Source organism: Triturus cristatus, chromosome 1_1 (assembly GCF_964204655.1).
Source record: "Triturus cristatus chromosome 1_1, aTriCri1.1, whole genome shotgun sequence".
Classification (NCBI taxonomy): domain Eukaryota; kingdom Metazoa; phylum Chordata; class Amphibia; order Caudata; family Salamandridae; genus Triturus; species Triturus cristatus.
This window is the reverse complement of record NC_140579.1, coordinates 1,157,835,383-1,157,849,990: the sequence shown is the minus strand read 5'-3', so window position 1 is coordinate 1,157,849,990 and position 14,608 is coordinate 1,157,835,383. Positions and strand designations below refer to the sequence as shown.

At 41.7% G+C, this 14,608-nt stretch overlaps 1 pseudogene; it reads right to left on the bottom strand.

Annotated features, from left to right (window-relative positions):
• Window positions 1–14,608, bottom strand: part of LOC146871790 (sodium-dependent neutral amino acid transporter SLC6A17-like) — a 1,038,204-nt pseudogene that overhangs the window by 1,012,905 nt on the left and 10,691 nt on the right.

Here is a 14,608-nt window from a genome sequence, read left to right as displayed (position 1 = left end):
ATGAAAAAACCAAAGGTTTCACACACGTTATAGTTAGCTGGACATTTTACTCGTAAAAAACCATTGAACTTCCCCCGTTATAGTTAGTTAAGCTAACTATAACTCGCGCGCCCGCAATGCACTGCTGATGACGTCACATATTACATCACTCATGACATGGTCAGTGACATCACTCATGACATCACTGATGACATCTCAAATGACATCACTGATGACATCACTGATGACATCATCCTTGTGATAGAGTGGCAGACCTCCTCTCACCCTAATATAACCTTTGATACACACATTTATAAATAGAGACTAAACTTTTCAAAACAATGGACATACCAATACCAGTTACAACAACCTCTTCAGTAATTCTAAGATCCACATACACATCCACTCATTCACCAACAGTCCTATACAGTCACTCATACATGTACTCACTCATCATATATACTCATACACCTATACATCCTGTTACACAATGCCACTCATCCGTAGAGTTACTCACACACATAGTCACTCATGCTAATAAAGAATCAAACATCCATTTACTTGCATATAGTTATACACACACCACCACACTTACTTCTACAAAAACTTACACATACTTAGTCTTTTAAACAATCACTTATAGAAACACATACTTATTCATACAGGAACTCTTTCAATCTCTCACTCTCACATATACTCACTTATATACACCAATAGTCACATATACTAGTTTAAAACATATGTAGTTACTCATAAAGACACTGTAGAGACAGTCATTCACTCACTAACACACCCATACACACACTCATCCACCCATGCAGTCCTGCATACATACTATCTTCAACACATACAAACAGTGAGTCACTCATTCATGCACCTATGCACTACGTAATACCCCCCACCGAACCATACAGACACTCAGACTGATACTCAAAAAAACAACTAATAACCCATATAAACACTCATGTAGCTGCTCACCAACCCATGCAGCCACTTATACACAAAGTGAAAGACTGATACAGATATTTACATATTTAAACATTACTCACTAAGCCATGTATTCACTATGATACACTTAATCAGTCAGTTACACAATCAATTTTTCAAAAACAAATCATCCATTTAGACACTTATATACCCATTTATTCTTCCATCGACCTTGAGATATACATATATAAAACATATTTAATTTTCAGAAAAACACACATTCACGGGATGATGTCATCAGTGATGTCATTTGAGATGTCATCAGTGATGTCATGAGTGATGTCACTGACCATGTCATGAGTGATGTAATATGTGACGTCATCAGCAGTGCATTGCGGGCGCGCGAGTTATAGTTAACTTAACTAACTATAACGGGGGAAGTTCAATGGTTTTTTACGAGTAAAATGTCCAGCTAACTATAACGTGTGTGAAACCTTTGGTTTTTTCATTGAATTTCAAAGGTTTTTTAAATGCTAATTCCTAACTATAACGTGTGTGAAACCTATGGTTTTTTCATTGAATATATATATATATATATATATATCTTTCATTGGATGCTGTCAGCATGAAAGTGAATAAAATTAGGTAGTGTGTTAGATCCCTTCGTAAGAAGTCTAATTGTTGGATGTTGTTTAAGGAAAGAAATGTAATACAGACATTGATATGCTTTTGAATCTGTGGTGTAAAACACACATGCTGTATCTTATTTGGAAGTAGCATGTTCCTTCTAGAATGTGTTATGAACTTGTGACCTAGTGGTTGCACTGGACTTCTAGGTACACAGAGTAAAGTGTGTATTGTGGGGAAAGGGTGTTACAGAGACTGAACCTTTTTTTTAAAGTTGAGGAGTGATGACACAATTTAAGTAATGGCTAGTTTTAATTTCCAACTCAGGACTACGTAATAAACTGTTGTGTAGTTTTTAAATTTTTTAAAAAAATGAAGCTAAATATAGGTTTGGACTCCCATTTTTTTCGCGATATTTCTCCGCGATGATCAAGAGAACATTGGAAACACACATAGATAGGAATCTCTTTTTGAAAGAGAGGGAAAGGGTTAACAGATACTAACCATTCACAAGAGGAGATAGTGGAGTCTAAGATGAAAGACATGATTTAATTTGCTGCCTCTCTCATGATCACCGAGTGCAAAGTTGAAGAGATTGCCAGTTCATGGTTGCTTTCTATGAGAGTGGTGTACAATTCTTGTGCTTAGTTAACAGTGTCAAAACTATCCACAAAGAGCCAAAACAACAATAGAGTCTACAAACGGAATTCACTGGTATGTACATAACTTTTTTATTCTTTATACAAATTATATAACAAATGAAGATGTATATGGGAGTTTGATCAAAAAAAGATATATATTATGGGAGTAGTGTAGTCACTAATAAAAGATGAGAACATGTTGTCCGCCTTTGGTTGAATTAGAAAGAAGAAATACTTGTTAGGTATGTATTAGGAAGTGTTTGTCAATTTGGTTTTTAACTGATATGACCGCTTTGCATATGCTCAGATGGTGAGATATGGATCTTGTGGTTGCACATAGCAATATATACAGTGGGACTTTTGAGTTTACTTAAAGATGCAGCAAGGTATATATTTTTGGAAAGATGGCTTGGGGAGAGGAGTTGGCCTAATGGCTAGGGCGGTCGACCTCAAATCTGGGGAACCAGGTTCGAGTCTCGGCAATGATGCTGAACATCCTGTGATTCTGGGAAAATCACGTAATCTCCCTGTGCCTAACAAAAATGAATGTGTCCTCATGTAACGCAACTGGTGCTATGTAAAGAGCTCTGATACTCGATACCTCCGGGTCAAGTTTGCGCTATATAAAAGTTTGTAAAAATTAAAAATAAAGGTGTACATACAAAAATGGACAAAGTCAGCTATTTTAGTTACCTGAGTGAACTATAACTCTCACCTCCGCAATGCACTGCTTATAACCTCACATATTACATCACTCATGACATGGTCTGTGACATCACTGATGACATCTAAAATGACATCAGTGGTGACATCAGTGATGACATCATCCACAGCATCTCTGATGAGCCCACGCACACCCCTATAGAATCTTTTATACACCCACTGTCACTCCCAAACAACCATTCACAAACCCATTCACAGAGCCATACCAATACTTACACACCCATTCACTGATTTAAAGAGCCAAACACACATCCACTCGCTCACCCATGAAGCAACTCATACACCCACTCACTCACTAATACATCCATTTGCATATCCACCCATACAAATATTCACGCTGAGTGAGTCACTACTCACACACCTAGAAACTCACCCATACAGTCAATCACACATCGACTTACTCACCCAAACAGTTACACACACTTACTTCCTCATATAAATAGTAACACATAGTCACTCACCTATACAGTCACTGACAGAAGCATGCACTCATCCATATAGCTGCTCTCACATTCACTCACTCATACATACAGGCACTCATATACTCAGTCACTCACCTATACTGCCTTTCACATACCTAGTTACTCATGCATACTGACATAAGCACTCAATGACTGACACAGCCATACAGCTTCACACACATGCACTCACTACCCCATACAGCCACTGACTTACCCACATATAATTCTTGTTAGTTTAACCCTGAAGGATAAACATACACACACTGTCACTATATAAAAAGGTAGCAGAAGAAGAGGCAATCATAACTGTAGCCATGAAATCACATTTACATAAATACTAGCAATAAAGATCTTGGAGAAAGAAAATTGTCTCGGTCTCCACTTAATTCTGTTGTAGACCATTCAAGGGAAAAAGTAGTGTGAAAAAGCAAATTCTTCAACTAGCTTTAAAAAAAATCTAATGTTTAAGCATCCTACATCTCACTCTCTTTGCTTCAATACACACCAGGACAAAAATAAAAAAATATGATATATAAATTGATCTACAATGCAATACAATAAATGTACCAAATGTGTTTTCTTTGTGGAAGGTTACTATGCCTGAACTAAGCAACCAAGTGTGAGCCAAGAATTTCCTACAGAAACCAATTTACCTTTGTGGATGTGTGAGAGCTCAGTCACAGCCCACATCATAATTTCTAGATGTTCACCCCATGACTTAAGACTATGTTTCACTGCAATGAGAAGAAACTATCATTGAGGACTCATGAGACTTGAGGCTAGAGAGGATACGTACAAGGGAGGATGAGTGAAAGAACAGCAAAGAACTACAATCATGTAAAACAGATATTTCAACATGTATCCAACAAAGACAAGGAAAGAGCAATAGCAGAAAGACTATCACTCTTTTCTTCCCTACCCAATGAGATGCAATGATGAAAAACAAGGAAGTAATTGAGAGCGATTGTGCATAAGATCCAATATACTGGCTGAGGCATAGGCTGTCTACCTCTGTTTCAAGTGATACTCTATAATCCGAATTGTAGCAAAGTTGAGGATATGTGCAGCTGTGGGAAACGTATGAAGTCCTCAGCTCCAGATAGTGTTTTTTTATGGAGGTTTTTGTTATAATGAATAGGTCCGGTAGCCGAGGTGTAGATTATTGATGAAGGTTTATTGATTTTAGTTCGTAGAATGGTCTTGTAGGAAACTCTGTACTTAACCCTACCAGGAGCAGCCTCCTTGCTGCTCAGCCCATACTCCACCTGATACTCTCTATCTCACAGGCACCCTAGCTTTCCACTCATCACCATGTGCACTAACATTCCATACAGCACATTCACACTGGGTGAGCAGCAAGGACATAGCAACAGGGAAGATCCAAAGTACTACACCAGATTTAACAATTTTCCCTCAGTGAAGCACAGATTTGTTGACTGCACTTTCAGTAAGGTGACTGTCCAAGTCAGCTTGTGTGAGGAGGCTAGCTTTCAAGAGGAAATGTGGGATCTGAAAATTCCCACTCATTTTCTTAAATGAGTTTTGCTAACACGACAAACCTATCTTCCTAAAACAGCAGCATAGATCAATATTTTACCTTTGCCATATTAAGAAGGGAACTTTGCTTGGTGATTAATTAAACCAATTATAATTAGTTTTGAGTCATGTGGTTGGCTGCCTCGCATGGCTGCCTGAGGACAATTGGACGCAGGACTTGACTGCAACCCTGGTACTGTGGCCAACCCCACGCCACGCAAGATGAAAGGCCGTGCATAGCGTGGGGTTGGCTGCCTGGGGGGGGGGGGTTGGCTGCCTGAGGTTGAGTTGGCCCAGGGCTCTGTAACCAACCCCCTGTTGTGCATGGCTGAAGGCCATGCGCAACATGGGGTTGACTGCCTGTGGGAGGTTTGCAGCAGGCTCTGGGCACCGGCCCTGCGGCCAACCGTGCATGGCGGGTGGGTGTTGGCTCTATTACTTTACATTAATATTACTTTACAATAAAAAACTGAAATTCACTGCAAAAACAAAGGTTAAAGTAAATTTATAGTAAGGTATGATTAAAAAACTGGTTTTTTTTAAACATAGATAAAACACTGAAAAAAACAAAGGCTATATTAATGTTATAGTTAGGTGAATATGTCAGTGACAACATTAACATTTAGAATTTTAAAAACCTCTGACATGTACCAGTTATAGTTAGCAGAGCTAGCTATAACGTGTGACCTGTCATGCACTGCTTATGACCTCACATATTACATCACTCCTGGCATGTTCTATGACATCATTTATGACATAACTTTTGACATCTCAAATGACATAATTGATGACATCACTAATGACATCACAGTTGACATCATCCAATGAATGTGTTAGTTTGTTTTATAGTTTACAAAGTGGTGGGTAACTAACCCATTACTTCTCTACCAAAATGTGTACAGCCTGTGTCCAGTTAATTGTTGTAAGTGCTTATAAAACACATGTGCTTCTAATGCATCATAAGTGTGTAGACATTTTGAACACGTTATAAATCTTTGTATTGAAGATTAACTCTTTATGCAGATGACAGTTGACAGCTTGTGCCAGTATGGTCCACGCAAGGTTTTTGGTTCTGGACATAAAGTTTCCAATAGGGCAATGAGCCAACGTAGCAGGTACTAAGTTTGTAAACATATTAGAGTTTTTAAACAGAATCATTTTGGCACGTCAATTAAAACATAACATAAAAGACTGTGTTCACCAAGTACTAATCAGTGTACATGTGCTTGTTTAGCTTCATAAGATGGGCTATCTGTAAAGTTTTCACCACATTATGAAGGCTGCCCATAGTATGACTTTTAGCACCTTCAGACCATGGGTATTTTCTAATGAACAGTGACTCTTTGGGCAGGTTTGACATTAAGCGAACACTGTTCTTAATAGATACTTTTTAATACTCATGAGAGTTTCACTGTCTGCAAACAATGTGGCACAGAATAAACTCTCTCCATAGAAAAAACACTTTTTACAGTACCCACTTTTCTACTCATATCCACTTCATTTATCACTGTAGATTCGGTGACTATGAAGGGTTTGATGCAGATAAAGGCTGTCTGTAGTAGGGCATTAGTTATGAATCAAACGTTGAGTATCTGGAGGAACTTAGTGTTCTCTGAACAGCTGCCTAAAGATTTATTACCAAGTACAGTAGGGATTACCTATCTATCTGTGGTTGATTGTGTAGGAAAGGGGCATTTTATATGGTGATGCTGGATAGAATACACCATGCAATACTGTCACAAACCCCAAAGCTGGTCTTTGGGTTCACACTAATAAATCCTTAGCTCAGTCGTGGTAGGGCGGCAAAGAACAGTCAGGCTTAACTAGAGGAACATGTGTTAAGCATTTCTGAGTATCAACATGGATGATAAGTAATTGACACGACTCAAGAGAAATCTGATGCCAATTTATAAAAATAGAGTGTAATGTTATCTTAATTCAGACACCAAAATGAAAAGAATAGCATACATATACCCGGAGTTATAGATTCTACAAGCCATATAAAATTAGTGCAAAATAATACAGTGAAAATGTAAAAATTTTCTCAATGGGAAAAACCACTAGTGACAATCGGCCACTTGCAGGTTGAGTTATGTGGTATCCTTGCAGGGTAAAGGTGATGCTGGTCTCAGGACCAGGCAATGACAGTCAGTCCAATTTTGCCTGTCCCTTGTATCCCGGGTGCAGAGTTGTTCTGGCTGTTTTTGTTGCTCAACGGGAGCTGCAGGAGAGCTGCTTTTACTGCTTACATGGTGTTGCGGGGAACAAGATGCAAAAACACAACAACTGGGTGGTTTCCGATGTCGGTCAAAGGTCAGATGGAGTTCCCTCCAGGTGCAGCATCGAGTGAACGGGTAAGGTTGCTGGACTGGTGAACAACAAGCTTTGGCAGTGGCAATCCTTCAAAAAAGGTACTTCGACATCCAGTGGTCCCATGGAACACGGTAGCTGCCTGTAACTTCGTGGAAGGCATGACTACACTTCCCACAATTCACTAGACAATCTGGATATGGGCAATCCTACGGAGGGCCTGATTGCTAGCAATTCTTCGTATCCAGAGCGCTATTTTTACCTGCAGTTTGCAGGAGACTAGTACCATTAGTCCAGGGGAGTCTCAGAATGCATCAGGCTTCCACATGGGTCCCTTTGTCTGGGGGAACTGAGAGTTAGCCTAGGATGAGTCTCAATCAGGCAGTTCCAGGAGGGTTGCCTCAGGTGCATAGTATACCTCGTTTGCTTTGTGCTGCAAGTCCTGTTGTCGCAGACATGGGTCTTTTTCTTTTGTCCTCTTCGATGTAGGTTGTTCAGAACTGAGGTCTGGTGTCAGCGGTAACACTTAACTTAAAAATTCGAGGCATTAGGGTTGTGGGTGCAAGTCATCAATGGGCTGCTTGCCCACGACTAATCTGCCCCAGAGATGACCACAACAGGGTTGTGGGTCACCTTATCTACCTATAACCCTCTATTCTTTTACTTCTGTAAATGGCAGAACCCTTCTTTCTGTGTACAGACTACCCACCCTGGAGATGTGGCTAGCCTTCTAGGGGTGTACATCTCCTTTCCTACCTAATTTCCCTCCTGGCAGGGGGAGGGCTGTTTCCTCCTCTGGTTGTCAGCCCTGATACATATCAGAGGATGCGCAGTCATTGAAGCTCACTGCCTTGATCTGCTACTTCACTATCCTTCCTAGGAGGGAGGTGTGATCTCCTTCCTCCCCACCCCTTTGTTCATGACTCCTTGGAATGATCACATTACCTGGCAGGAAGTCAAAATCCTGTTTTGGTGGCAGCAGGCGTGGGCTGCCAGCCAGAGCACAGAGAAGCTGGGGTAACCAGGTGGAAAACTTCGAAGGTAGCCACCTAGGTGCATGCCACATTGCCCTTGACACAAAATTCATGTCAGGGGTGAGAAGGCATATTGTTTGATACCAAACACAACATATTTAGGCGGGAGAACAATGGAGCTGCCAACCTCGGATTTGCCCGGGTGCCAGCCCATGTTATCCTATGGACCGTCTCATACTTATAGTCTACTTTAATGATAAAGAGCACTATGTGGACATATAAACGTGCACTTGCATGCCCATACCTCTAAGCGATTGCACCCTGCCTCTTGGGCTTTAGGAGGCCTTCCTTAGGGGTGACTGATATAGAGTTAAGGTAGAGCATTCATTCTGTCACACATGGCAGAGTTGAGTTTGAGCAGTTTGCACTGCTCCTGCAGTCTGCAGTGGCAGGCCTGCTGACAGTAATTTACATGAGTCACTCAGGGAGGCACAAACAGTGCTGCAGGTCCTGGGGACCCATTTACTACCCATGCCCTGGGTACCTCTGGTACCATATACTAGGGACTTATAAGGGGGGTAAAGTCCTTCTCAACTGGGGTTGAAAATTTACACATAACAGTTTTAGGGAGAGAGCACTGGCACTGGGGTCTGGGCAGCAGACTCCAATTCACCATCACAGTCATACCCTTCAGCATTGGAGCAAAATGTGTGTGAGGGGGTGACCATACAAAAGGTCACTTTCCCACAGATTGTTAATGTGAACTAAGATACCCATGAAGTGTATGGTATAGGGTCAATGTTACACATAACACAAACTTGATACACCTAAGGAATTTGTATGTGTGATGGCAAAAACTGATACTTCACGTTCTTCTGAGTTAGTTTGAACTTACTTTCAGACTTCTAATGCCATACCTTTTTATAGAGTAATTTGTACAAAAGAAGCATGGATGAGTTCATCAGTGACATCATCAATGATGTCATTTGAGATGTCATCAGCGCTGTCATCAATAATTTCAATAAACATGTCATGCGTGATGTCATATGTGGGGTTGTTGGGTGATCCTAATATCTATTGCCCTTTTCCTCAGTGAGAACCTTTCCTACCTTTACAACTTCCTTAAAGTAAACCCGATGCTCCTTACCTTCATGAGTGAGCTTCACCCCTGCAAACCCCACTTACCTTCCCTGATGACTGGATGCCTTTGATCATGGCAAGTCCCACAAGGCTCCAGGCGAAGAGTAAGCAAAGGGTCATGCTCCAGTTCAGGCCTCCTACATCGTCAATTGTGTCAGAGATATTCAGAGCCTCACGATACTAGAAGTAGGTGGTGGCTGAGCTTTTGTCACATTCTGCCTCGACAACTCCTTATCACAGACTCTTGCAGAAATCTATCTGCACCATACCCACTCTTGATCAGACAGGTACACTTGTGGGTGCCCCTTATTACTGCAGTTCACACAACGCTAGTAGTCCTCGTACTGCAAACCTATTCATGTCTAGGGAGTGTTACCTACACGTGAAACCCCCATTTAACAATTGTTGGTACTTACAGCTGAGTAACTGATCCACATAAGGACAAATGATCTAACAAAGCGCCCATTCATCAGGGGTATTTAAAGCTTGTTCTTGGGAACTGCATAAATGTAAAACTATTGTTTCCTCATTCGTAATCTCTAACAACCATTAGGGGTGCCATAAACTCTGTCCCCCATCTTGTCCTTTACCATCACACAAGGATTTTCGGGGGGTACAGAGTCGGCTGAAGCTCGAAACCATCTTTACCAATAACGTGCAAACAAATTATCTGTGGTCTCCTCACCTCCCTTGGATTGCTTACAGAGCTTTGGGGACAGGAATGGGGGCTATAGTTGGGACTAAGGTTCACATTAGGGTAAGTAAGAGAGGGTGGGTGGTACATGTTAGTTGGATCCCTTCACTGGCAATGGATCCGCTGTAGGAAAGAGGACGATCTGCCCAGAGCAGGGTTAGGGTTAGGTTTATGGACATGCATAGAGGCTGATGGGTGCACATTAAGTTAAAGGGGGTGGGTGGTACATGTTGCGTGAACCCTTCACCAGGTTTATGGACATGCATAGACGATGATGGATGCAGATTAGAGTTAAATGGTTAGGGGCACATGTTCTACAGAGTTCTTCTTCTCTGAAGTATATATTGCAGAGGATGACTTAGAGCTGAGCAAGGATTTGGGTTACGTTACTGTTATGGTTAGGTCTTGGTTAGTGTTAGGGCTATCACTAGACAGTGAGGCAGGGTAAGGTTAACAGAGTAGGGACAGAGTGCGAGGCTGTGCAGAGCTCCTCGCCTACAGTGGATCCGTTCTGGTGAAAAAGGAAAGCATTTTGACTGGCTAATTGTTAGAGGCTGAGAGGAGCAGATTATTGGTAGAGGCTGAAGCTACAGGTTAGATTTAGAGACTGATGGTGGAAGAGCTCCTCACCTGCAGTGGTTCTGTTGTGGTGCACTGGACACTCTTCCCAGGGCAGGGGGTTCTGTAAGGACTTGAAGAAGTAGAAGATGCTCCATCCAATGATCACGTTGTAATAAAGTCCAACAAAGAGGCAGATCTGAGGCAAGCATCAGAAAAGATAGACTGTTAGGCTGAGGTACAAGAGAATTACGATGAAAGACACAGAAATGGTGAGGAGGGAGAGCCTATGAGGCTGCAGGAGGAGGTAGGATGGGAAAATACGAGACGGAAGAGATGGTAATTGCAAGTCTCAGAAGAAAAGAGTGAGAGACGAAAATAAAACAGCAGTGACTGTGATGCATCAATGCGTGGATAATGAGTGCATGTATGGATGGGTAAATAGGGGAGTGGCTGAGTTTATGGATTGCCAAAAGGGTGAGTAACTTATGTTATGTTATGCAGATTTGTACAGCACGCTATCACCGGGAGCGTATCCTAGAGCTGATGGAGTTAGGAGAGAGGAGAAGCCTTCTGTACCTGACAGGGCCACGGCTACTCACAGCACTCTGCCATCATTCATTCATGCACTCACTCATCATCTTACTCACCTATTTGTCTACCCATGCACTGATTAATCTATCTATGCACTCTTTTACCCTATCATTAATTCATACACTTCTATTCAGCGAGCTCTCAGTCCATCTATAATCTCCTCTATTTATCATTCAATTATGTGCTCATCCAGTCATTGATCTGTGCACTCTGTCACTCACACATGTTTTCAATTTGCAATCAGAAACTCATGAATACATTTATCCATGCATTTTGGTATGACATGCTATGGTATGGTTGTATAGCGCTTACTACGATTGACAACAAATGCTGCTGTGCTTTGAAGATAGGTAGCCCACTACACTGTGACAGCTCAATGTTAGTGATTGAGTCATGTATAAGTGTTACTTTTTGCCATGCTGTTTTCATGCCCTGTCATGCGTTTTGGAATATGTATTTTATGCACATTTATTGTGCAAATCCTTATATAATCAGACTGAAGTAGTTGTATTGGCATTTATATAGCACTTTCTACCCATAAGAAGATATAGGGGCTCTGAAGTGCTTTGAGGATGTTTAGCACATTACTTGGTGTAATACTTACACCGTTAGCGACATTAGTCACATAAAATGTAAACACTTGTCATGTTGTTTATCAAAGAGTTGACATTCAGGTTTTAAGTAGTTTGCCAAGCAATTTGTTGTTCTCTCTGTTATATAAAGGTGTCACAAACTACCATGTAATCTGTCATGACAGATTACATGGTAGTTTGCGACCGCCCGCATTGAGATATCTCTCCGGGAGGTGGTCTGGAGTAAGATTTTCTTTGTTCGCACTTGCCAACTTAAAGTTGGCAAGCGCAATCAAGAAAAAACCTCCGCTCCATGGAGTTTTTCAAAATTCTGCCGGCTACGCGGAGCCGTGAGAAGAGCAGAATTTCAAACCGAAGCCGAGTCAAAATTTGCCTTTACCATTAAATTGGATTTTGTTTACCTATTAAAAAGAGTCCTTGAAATATTTCTCTAGCTGGTACCAATCCAAAATGAGCATTATAAGGTGGTATAATGTATTCAAGTGTTTTCCCATTGAAGCAACTGGCATTTAGGGGTGGGCGGACAACTCCGTTCCGCCCACGGAATGTGCAGAATTTTGCCTGTTCCGTGTTCCGCGATGTAGGTGGAGCAGGCAAATCTCTGCAGAGTCGCGGCGGAGCAGAGTTGGCCTCCCACCCGCCTCCCGTCCGCGCTATTAAAACGTTTAAAAAATCTACTTAAAACTCCTTACCTTATCGGCGGCATCCCCGGGCTGCCCTCTTCCAATATCGCGACTTCTTCATGAAAACTGCGCATGTGTGGGCAACCGTGCATGCGTATTTCTCGCAAGAAATGCGCATGCACGGGCGCCCGCGCATGCGCAGTTTTCATGAAGAAGACGCGATGGAGGAGGAGGGATGCCACCGATAAAGTAAGGAGTTTTAAATAGAATTTTTTAAAACATTTTAATAGCACGGGTGGGAGGCAGGTGGCGTGTAGCGGAGCTATGCGGAGTGTGCGGAGATTGGTTCCGTCTCCGTGGCACTCCGCGTAACCCCGCTACGCCCACTACGCCCAGGCCTGCTAGCATTGCTACCGTGAAAATAGTTTTTATAGTTTTTCACTGTGTGGATGTGGAGTATTAAACTTCTACATGTCCTACTTTTAAATGCGCTGCACCCTACTCCATGAATAGGAGGGCCTAATTTAGGAGTAACATGTTAAAATGTAAATGAAGGTTTAAGCCTGTCAAAAGGGTTTATTTCTTTTTAGTTTAAAACTGCACAGTCACGTTGCAGTGGTATGCCTGGAGGCATGCCTTACACTGTCACTGTAGTGGTTGGCACAAGTGCTGCAGCCCACTAGTGACATTTAACTTACAGGCCTTGGCTATACTTATAGGTAAGTTAAATATGCCAATCACAAGTAGACCAATTTTACCAAGTTGACAAGAAGGAGCACAAGGATTTTGCCACTGGTTTTCAGGGGCAAAGTGATCAGAGTTCTACAGCCAGCTAAAATAGGGTTCAGCGAAAGGATAAACAATTGTGATAACCATCCAGGAAGTGCAAATATCCAACACCTGTGATATGCACTCCTTACAGGTAGCCAGGACAAATTTCAAATCGAGTCTGCAGGACTGTCTCACTGTCAATCGACACTGGGATGTTTCTACAGTCACTCACATTAAACCCTTCTAAAATTGTGGTTGTATACTTCCCTTCCTTATCAGCAGTCATTTCTTCCTGACCCAATCTACTTCTCCCTGATACTCTTAAATTTAGCCCCTCAGCCAGAAACATTGATGTTTCTTTCAGCAAATTCATGTAAATAAAATAGTACATATGCAACTCAGCTATCACATTACAATATCAGCTACTGAACAAATGGAGGGTCAACCCTCATGTCTCTTCCAAAACAGCAAAAATACTCATAAAAGGAATGGTACCCAGAAGGTATGTCTACAATAGCTTACTAGAAGACCTACATCAATACTCCTTTGCACTGCTCTACAAGGGCCTACACTTTGCCAGCAGAACGTTTCCCTACCTTTCTAGTTTGGCTGTCTGCCTGACACTTATATTCAAGGCAGTCAATTAATTGGCCCAGAACTACCTGCCTGATTATGTTATGTCATGTTATCTTATGTTATGTTATGTTAATGTGTATCTATAAAGCGCACTATCATGTGTGAGGGTATCCTGGTGCTGAGCAGGTGTCTGTGCCTAACCGTGCCTACGGTAGGTTGGTTAATTAAAAAGCCCAGTCTTCAGCTTCATGTGGAATTCAAGAAGAGAGAAGGAGGCTCTGATGTGGAATTGAAGGTAATTTCACACTTTAGGGATCAATCCTCCTGATCTGGTTCTGTGTATGCCTAGGACGTGTTCGAGTAGAAGTCTCCTGCAGAGTGGAGGTGTCTGGGTGGTCGATAGAAGGAGATGCAACTGTTCAGGTAGGTGGGGTCTGGGTCATGTAATGCCTTGAATGTGTGTGTGAGGAGTTTGAGATGATTCTGTACATGTATTGGGAGCCAGATACCCCTGAGGAGGTGTGTGAGGTGCGTTCTGTGTGGAAAGTTGAGGATATTCTGTATAGCTACAATTCTACTTAGTATCTGAACAAACCATAATCTTTTAGTCACACTCAAACCACCCTGTGTCTCTTCCAAGTTAGGTTCTTCTACAACTTACTACCTCTACACTGGAACATTCCACCACCAAGCATTTGGTAACCACTTCTTCCCATGAGTTCAAAACTGCATTAAAAGATGCGAATGGGTATTGCTCCACTCCTTACGTTGATTTAAATGTGTATATTTCAATTCTGCATGCTTATGTAAATGTAGAAATGTAATTACCCTAGACTTTTGTATGTCTTCACCAGTGTTATCTATTCAGCCAGTGCAATTTA